Source organism: Apium graveolens, chromosome 8 (assembly GCF_009905375.1).
Source record: "Apium graveolens cultivar Ventura chromosome 8, ASM990537v1, whole genome shotgun sequence".
Taxonomy (NCBI): domain Eukaryota; kingdom Viridiplantae; phylum Streptophyta; class Magnoliopsida; order Apiales; family Apiaceae; genus Apium; species Apium graveolens.
In genome coordinates, this window is record NC_133654.1 from 195675057 (window position 1) to 195683234 (window position 8178).

The window sequence follows — 8178 nt, forward strand, 5'->3', positions numbered from 1 at the left end:
AGTATTTTTTTTATATGCAATTCTCTTCAATTCGTTCTTTTCTTTTCATTTTGTATAAGCTGAGAAGAACAACCCTACCAGAAGGGGAGGTATTACCGAATGACTATCTATCTGTGTGATAGAAGCCTAATAGGATACCACATGTTATTTAATTGCTTGTCAAGTACTAAAGGCTGGCCACCTTCTGTACTAACTATGCAATAGAACAAGTGTTCATGATCATAGTGATCTCTCAATAAATTCTTTTACTTCTACACGAAGGACCAAGCTTTCGAAGATGGAGGCAGCTAGAGATGAAGTGGTACCAAGTATGGTGGAATTCGGAATGGAAACGCATTCGTGATACTAAGGTTGACACATTTATTAAAAGGTTATAAACTCTAGTGAGTAAAGGTATATCTAGAATAGTATTCTGTACGGAAGATAGTAACGCTTACGAACCAGAAAAGAAGGAGTATTGAGAAGCAAAAGCTATAATGCTAGAAGCTATGATGAGAGTCTGTGCAATAGACTTGAAAGAATTTGGAATGATCACTTAACGCGGATTGAGTTTTCTTACGGCAATAGATCATATGTCATTATCGAGATGTCGCCTTATGAGATCCTTGAGGGAAGACAATGTCGATCTCCCTTATGTTAGGATAAAGTTGCAGAGCGCAAGATGCTCAGACCAGCAGTGGTCCAAAGGACCAGGGATATAATAGATCTAATCAGAAGACGGCTGGTAGTAGCCCAAGATGGACATGAGAAGTATGTTGAATTGACACGAAAGGACAAGGAATAGGAAGTAGGGGACCTCGTGCTGTTATAGATATTCCCTTGGAAAAGATGGATGTGGTTCGGAAAGAAAGGAAAGCTAAGCCCACGAAGTGTTGGACCCTTGGAGATATTAAGACGTATTGGGAAGTTAGCATATGAGCTAGCCCTACCCCCGAACCTGTAGCAAGTTCATAACGTGTTCCACGTATCAATGTTAAGGAAGTGTAATTCGGATGCCAGACAAATAGGGGCATATAAGCGCATAGACATGCAACTAGACGTAACCTATATGGAGCAACCAGGAAGGGTTATAGATTGAAAAGGAACAAGTGCTTAGGAGAAGGGTTATCAAACTAGTCAGAGTTTGATGGTAGAACCACAATGTAGAAAAATTTACTTGAGAGTTAGAAAGTGCAATGCTAAGAGAGCATCCCTATTCATTTTCTATCCGATTCCGGGACGGAATCCTTTTAAGAAGGGGAGACTGTAATAACCCCAATTTTTGGAATTTTTGAAACACGGATGAATAGTAACTTTTGCTGATGATGCTGATTAAGGAAAATTATCAGACCACGCTATATAGGAGTACTGTTATGGAAATTCTAAGATCGTATTAGTATTCCATAAAGTAAATAAGTGTATGTAAAGATCGTCAGAATCCAAATTCGAACACTTTGATTTTTCCTGAAAATCCACCAGATACCGAAAGAATTGAGTATAAGGTAACATGATTAAAAGCATTTAATTCAAGGATTAAAAGAGAGGATCATAAAAGGAATATAAAATATTGAGAAAGGTTTAGGGGAACCCAAGTAATAAGATCCCGGGTATGATCCCTCAAACGATAAACGAGAACGAAAGTTAAGTGAACCGTATAACAGATCAGCGGTTATTAGCCAAGTAATTAGGGGTTAATCAAAGAGGTTAATGGACGATGATGTCATCACACCAACAAGAGGAAGACAAGTGTAACAAGATGACATAAGCAGATGACATGAGCATGACAAAGTGGGAAGGATTGGTTGGTTGATTGTGAGCCACACAATTTTTACCATGGTAACAATTTAATTAACAAACAAAAGGTAGCAACCAAGCCAAGGCAAAACAAATCACAAAACACAAATTAGAAGTTGACTTTAGATTTCCAAGAATAAAAGCTCTCGGCCAAAACTAGAGCAGCAACTTCAAACTACCATATCTCCTTCAATACTCACTCAAATAGTATTTTCTATAGTTATTTGGAAAGGTATTGAGATGGACTACAACTCTTGTTCACAAGTCTCGTCCAAATAAGCATGGGAAGACCCTCGTTTTGACAGTTCTTTCAATCTAACTTTTAGAAACTTCAAAACCTAACTTTATGTTCTTGATTTCTTTGGAAAGATCAAGCTTGTAGGAGGCTCCCTAAGACTTCCTAGCTACTCTAATCACTCCAAGGAAGGTATAACACCTCCAAACCCTAACTTTACTTTGAGTATTATGATGGTTTTGATGGATATAGTAAATGAGAAGCATGATGCTTGTGTGTTTAGAGTTTGGATTGGATTTGTAGTGATTTGGATGTTGAAATCTTGTTTATAGTTAATGAAACTTAAGTATAGCTAGTAGTTCATGTGTGGGGTTGTATAAATTGGAAAATCTTGAGGTTTGGGGACTGATGTAGTAAGGTTTGGATGAGGGTTGGTTGTATTGTCGGTTGTGAGTTGAATGGTGATTGTTTGGAGCGGTTTAAAACTTGGTAATCGCGTAAACATGGTCGCCGTAATGCCCAATTTCATACAACTGCTTGATCTTAGTGTTCGGGATAGAGAGCTAACTATTGAATTTGTGACTTTTCCATGTTTAGTTAGATTATGTCGTAAGCTTCATTTTGATATGTGGTTCGCTTGAATCCGATGTACGGTTTACGAGAAACAACCGTTTTAAGTAACGGCATTTCGCGAACGAAGCATTACCCCTCGCCTTACTTTGAAACCTTGGTTGAGGCCCTTAAATGACTAATTGGAGTATGAAACAATTATGTAAAGTGGATTAGGCAATTGGTATAATACTCGCGAAAAAATCGCCTTAAATTTCTTAATGGTTAATTTATTAAAAATGGTGGAGCCAAGGGTACTCGATCGACTTATGTGATTCGTTAGGCGTAGAAGTGACCATAAGCGAACATTAGGGTTCAATTGGTTAAAGTCTAGTTTCTTAAGCGACCGTGTGTTAATTCCGACTTATGTTGTTGTTCATAGGTTATCGGACCCACTCCAAGCTTAAGTCTATCCGGGAACACTCAGGCAAGTTTTCTACCCGTTATACTGTTGTTGTGATGTATATATGTATATGCATTATCTTGTGATAAATGCATGACTGTTATTAGCAAATCTTGCGATATATTGGAGCATGCTGATATGGAATATATGCATGCCTGTTTCGTAATCTTGATATCTAATTGTTGATTCAAATGCTTATAAGTTGCATAATACCTATGCTAGAGATAAGCAGTAGTTGCATATAGCCTTAGTATAGGGGACCCAAAGGTGAACATTTTCTAAACCGGGAGTCGATGTTCCCGAGTATAATATATATATATATATATATATATTTATATATATATATTGATATAGTTTTCAAAACTATTAATCGGATAAGGTTTATTCGATAACTTTATTTTATTTAATGAATATTATTTTGAATATTCATTCGAGGACTTATGACTCCGCTTACTTTATTTGATGAATATTATTTTGAATATTCATTCGAGGGCTTATGACTCCGCTCCTTTTATTAAATATTATTCTTTATTTTATTAAAGAATAATATTTCGATAATCAAACTTATTTTCGATTATTCAAATAAAGATCGTACTTTCATATAAGTATATCTTTGGTTATTTATTATTCATTTCAAGTATGAGTCTTAAAACTTCTACTTCAATTATTTTTATAAAGATTATCATTTATGGGAATATTATTTAAATAATAATATTCAGATATTCTCCAACATATCGGGACTGATTTATTTTATTAAATAAGCATTACTCCAAACATTCTTAAAAATGTTTTCGAGTCTTCAAAATGATTTTGAAAGTTAGAGCGGATCCCAAAAGTCATTTTTATATTTAAGATCTTCCTTTCAAAGGGGATTTAAATACTCGCTCAAAACTCGAGGGATCCGGCTCTGTGGTATATTTTATATTCGCAACAAGGTTGTTGTTTTGAGAAAATATTTTGATTACTTGCCCAATGTTCGGGAAGTAAGTCCATCTATTTGAGTCGGCATAAGCAACATGGGCTTAGTGGGCGTCCATGAAAGTGTAAGTGGCTCAGTGGGAGTCCATCAATGCGTAAGTGGCTGAGTGGCAGTCCAGCATAGGTCCTAATGCGGCCAGGGTGATGACCAGTGGGGAATTCCTCCATCTACTAGTAGAAAAGGTTACTTATTGGTATCTTTTCCTGATCAGCAAGATATCAGGTTTATGCCAAGGTTTTCTCCTTTCCAAATTCATTGGATATTGTAACTCTGTTTATAATTTTCATAACAGAGGTTTTCAAGGAGTGTATAAAATGTGTGTATATATATAGGTGTATATATATATCGGGACTTAATGAAGTATCTCGTAACTTTATTTCTTTTAAATGATATTTCAAAGATTGAATCTATTCAAGTCTTATCTTGTAGTCTCATCAGTGTGATGAACTTTTGAAACTAATTATAACTTGAACGGTAGTAGTTCAAGTAGTATTCGGAAAAGATATAAGTATATTGGAGTATCTTGTAACTTCATCTTTTAAACTTATATCTAGTAAATGATTATCTTGTGCATGTCAAAGATTTTCAGAAAAACGTTGAGACAAGGTTAGATATATGAGATCACCTTGCAATGATATTTTTATACAGTTATAAACTGGAACTCTGTGTATATTATACATGTAAGAGGATTTCAAAGATTGTGAAAAGTATATATGTATATATATATACTGAATATTTTTTGACTTGGTCACGTTAAGATATCAGCTTGGTTCATTTCTTCTTGATCAAGACTTTCATGAGTACTATGAGAATGCTCATATATTGTTAATTATTATACATATTATTTGATGGGCTTGTTGCTCACCCTTGCTTTCTTCTTTCATCACACAACAACAGATAGCAAAGATGAACATGACCAAACTCCCATTTCGCAAGCGGTTAGGAAACATTCCCCAGTTTCCTGTAGGCGTTGATGCTGATGTAGCTGAGGTAGGATCTACCAATAGGCTAGGCTTTCAACTTTTGATGTACCAGACTATGTATATTTATGAATTGTAATAATGGCAAAGAATATGTAAATTATTCAGAAACCCTTTTTAAGGTGAAATGGTTTATAATTATGGAATAAAATGACTTGTGTTATTTTGGTATTCATCTCTGAGACTATAACTTGTGGTGTGTGTGTGTATATTGTGGGGTCACAGTACGCAGCAGTTGGTTGACTGTTAAGATTAAGTATGGATAAAGGGAAATGGAACTCGTGACAACCCGAATCCCAGACCCCGGATTTGGGGGTGTTACAAGAATATAAAATTTTCCAATCCTGACAGGCACATCTTATAAAATACCCTAAGGATATTTTATAGAACGGTCTTCCATTTGCAATGTCATTTGTGTGTATTTCAACTCTTCCATGTTTAATTTTTGAAAAATGGAGAGAGGCATGACAGAGACGCTAGCGCCGAAGTCACATAAAGTTTTGTCAATAAATAATGCACCTAAATGACAAGGAATTGAAAAACTTCCAGGATCTTTAAGTTTAGGAGGAGACTTATTTTGTAAAACAGCACTACACTTTTCAGTAAAAGCAACTGTCTCCACCTCACCAAATTATCTTTTCTTTGTCAAAATATCCTTTAAAAACTTTGTATATGATGGAACTTGAGAAATTAAATCAGTGAAAGGAACTGTTACCTTAAGATTTTGACAAGTATCATAAATTTACCAAACTGTTGATCTACCCTTGTTCTATTCATCCTTCTAGGGAATGGAAACTTAGGCACAAACGGTGGAGGAGCATTTACAATCTTCTCGTTATCAGCTTTCTTGCTTCCTTCAGTTCCACTCTTGTTTGTCTGATTAACATCATCTACATTACCATCTTTATTGATTTCCTTTTCTTTCTCATCAGTCACATCAACAATAGGCATTGAAGGACCATAATATGTAAGACCACTCTTAAGATAAATAGCATTCACATTCCCCTTTGGATTTATTAATTGTGATGGTAAAGAGCTAGGCTGTCTTGTTATTGAAGAACTAGATAATTGTGCAATCTAAGTTTTCATCATCTTGTTATGAACTTTCATATCTTTAACCTCTTGCATCAGTAATTTCAGCATTTCATTTATCTGATCAGGCTGTGTAGCTTGACTAGCTTGAGGAGCGTAATTTTGAGGAGGCTTCTAAAATCCAGGAGGATTCATAGGTCCCTGAGAAGGCTTATACTGTTGTTGTTGAGAAATCTGATAAGATTGCTGATATTGTTGCTGCTGATTAGGTATATGAAGATTTTTAGCATTATTGTTCCTATATGAGAATTTAGATTATCTCTTCAACCAGAATTATAAGTGTTGGAGTAAGGATTATACTGCTTCCTTTGCTGAAAAACATTAGCTTGCTCCATCTAAAAATTTTGTGAATTCTGAAAATTATAAGAGCATTCATTACCTAAGTGTCCTTGAACATCGCACACTTCACAAATAAGATTATTTATAGGAGCCATGGATGATAATGCATTAGTACTCATAGGAGGATTAGATGATTGTGAAGTCTTCAAAGAATGAATCTCCCGAGTTAACACAGCGAGCTGAGATGATAAGAGAGAATAAGCCTCCACTTCAAGTTTACCTCCCTTCTTAGGCGCTCTCGGGTTATTAAAGTGATTTGCATCCAAATTTGCAAGAAAAGCATACGCATCATCAACTCCCTTGTCTAGAAAAACACCACATGCAGCTTTATCAATAGTACCCTTTGTTTCAGGGTCAAGACCATTGTAGAAGCGTTTAATCAGAAACTACTTCTCAAGACCATGATGAGGGCATGCACGTTGGAGATATTTGAATCTCTCCCAAGCATCTTTAAGAGACTCTCCATATTCTTGTTTGAAACCTATCATCTTGTCAATCAAGTCATCAGTTCTGTTAGAAGGAAAATACTTTGCTTAAAAAGCTTGAGCAATTTCGTTCCACTCAGTCACATTGATATCATTCAACCATTTCTGAGCTTTATCACGAAGAGAAAACCCAAACAACATGACTTTCAATTGGTCTGCAGTGACACCCCGATATTTGATGGTAGAGCAGAGTTGTCGAAACCTTTGTAGATGAAGTGTAGGGTCTTTAAAGGGAAGACCAGCAAATTAATTTTGCTGGATCATAGTGAACAGTGCCAGTTTGATATCAAAATTTGTTGCTTCAATAGTTAGCATAGTAAGGCCAGTAGGCACACCACTAGGAGAGGGTTATGAATAGTTCTTCAAAAAATTAATATAAATTTCCGCCATTTTGATCTTTGAATCACCAAAATTTTATTGTCTTTCTTTTCTTACTCGATCTATATATTGCTGACAAGTAATCCCAAAATCTGGACTAAGAAGTAAACTCCCAATGAGACAATGGAAACAATCTAAAACAATTAAACTAAAATCTATAGAAACTAGGCGTCTACCCGGAAGCGGTGCCAAAAACTTGATGTGTAAAATTATATCTAACCGCAGGTGCACGGTGTCTATTGCTAGTACAAAGTGGCAAGTGCAGTTCGTATTCACAAGGAGACTAAGTTTTAAGAATTTCATTTTAACTGTTATTAATTATTTCCGAGACAAGAACGAATGTTTAAGGTTTTTAACTAGCTTACTAATGTAAATTAAATATATTTTTAAATCGATTAACTAAAGGTCTAGGGCCATGCAGGTTCACCATGTTTACACCAAACTAATCATAAAAATATAGCAATTTAGTGGGTCAAGTAATTAAAGTAAAAGTTCATCTTTCCCAAGCATTAACACTTTCAGAAATCCAGTGATGCTCCCGCTCTCACTTTCAATTCTGCTATCGTATGTGAGCCTCTAGTTAGTAAAATCTCCTGATCTATTACCCCTATTGCATACAGATAATCTATGATATTGTGCAATTACACAGATTAAGTACTAAAACATATCAACTAGAATTACGTTTTACCCATTAAATAACTAATTAAATTAAAGCATATTCATTGTGCAAACATGGCTTCCCTTTGCACCCTAGAATTAAACTACTCACTCATTCTAGATGTAAAAGCAATAAAAATAATGTTGAAATCCATGTAAAATATATACTAATGAAAACAAGAGAAAAAGAAATACCTTGAACTTTATACTAATGGAAAATGAAGAATCCTAGCTAAAACAAGTGTATC

General features: G+C 35.2%; 1 non-coding gene across 1 annotated transcript; it reads left to right on the plus strand.

Annotated features, from left to right (window-relative positions):
- Positions 1-6807: 6807 nt before the first annotated feature.
- LOC141681780 (small nucleolar RNA R71) lies at positions 6808-6913 on the plus strand. Its single transcript, XR_012559204.1, has one exon. It is a non-coding gene; the product is annotated as a small nucleolar RNA R71 (small nucleolar RNA).
- The last annotated feature ends 1265 nt before the right edge of the window (positions 6914-8178 follow it).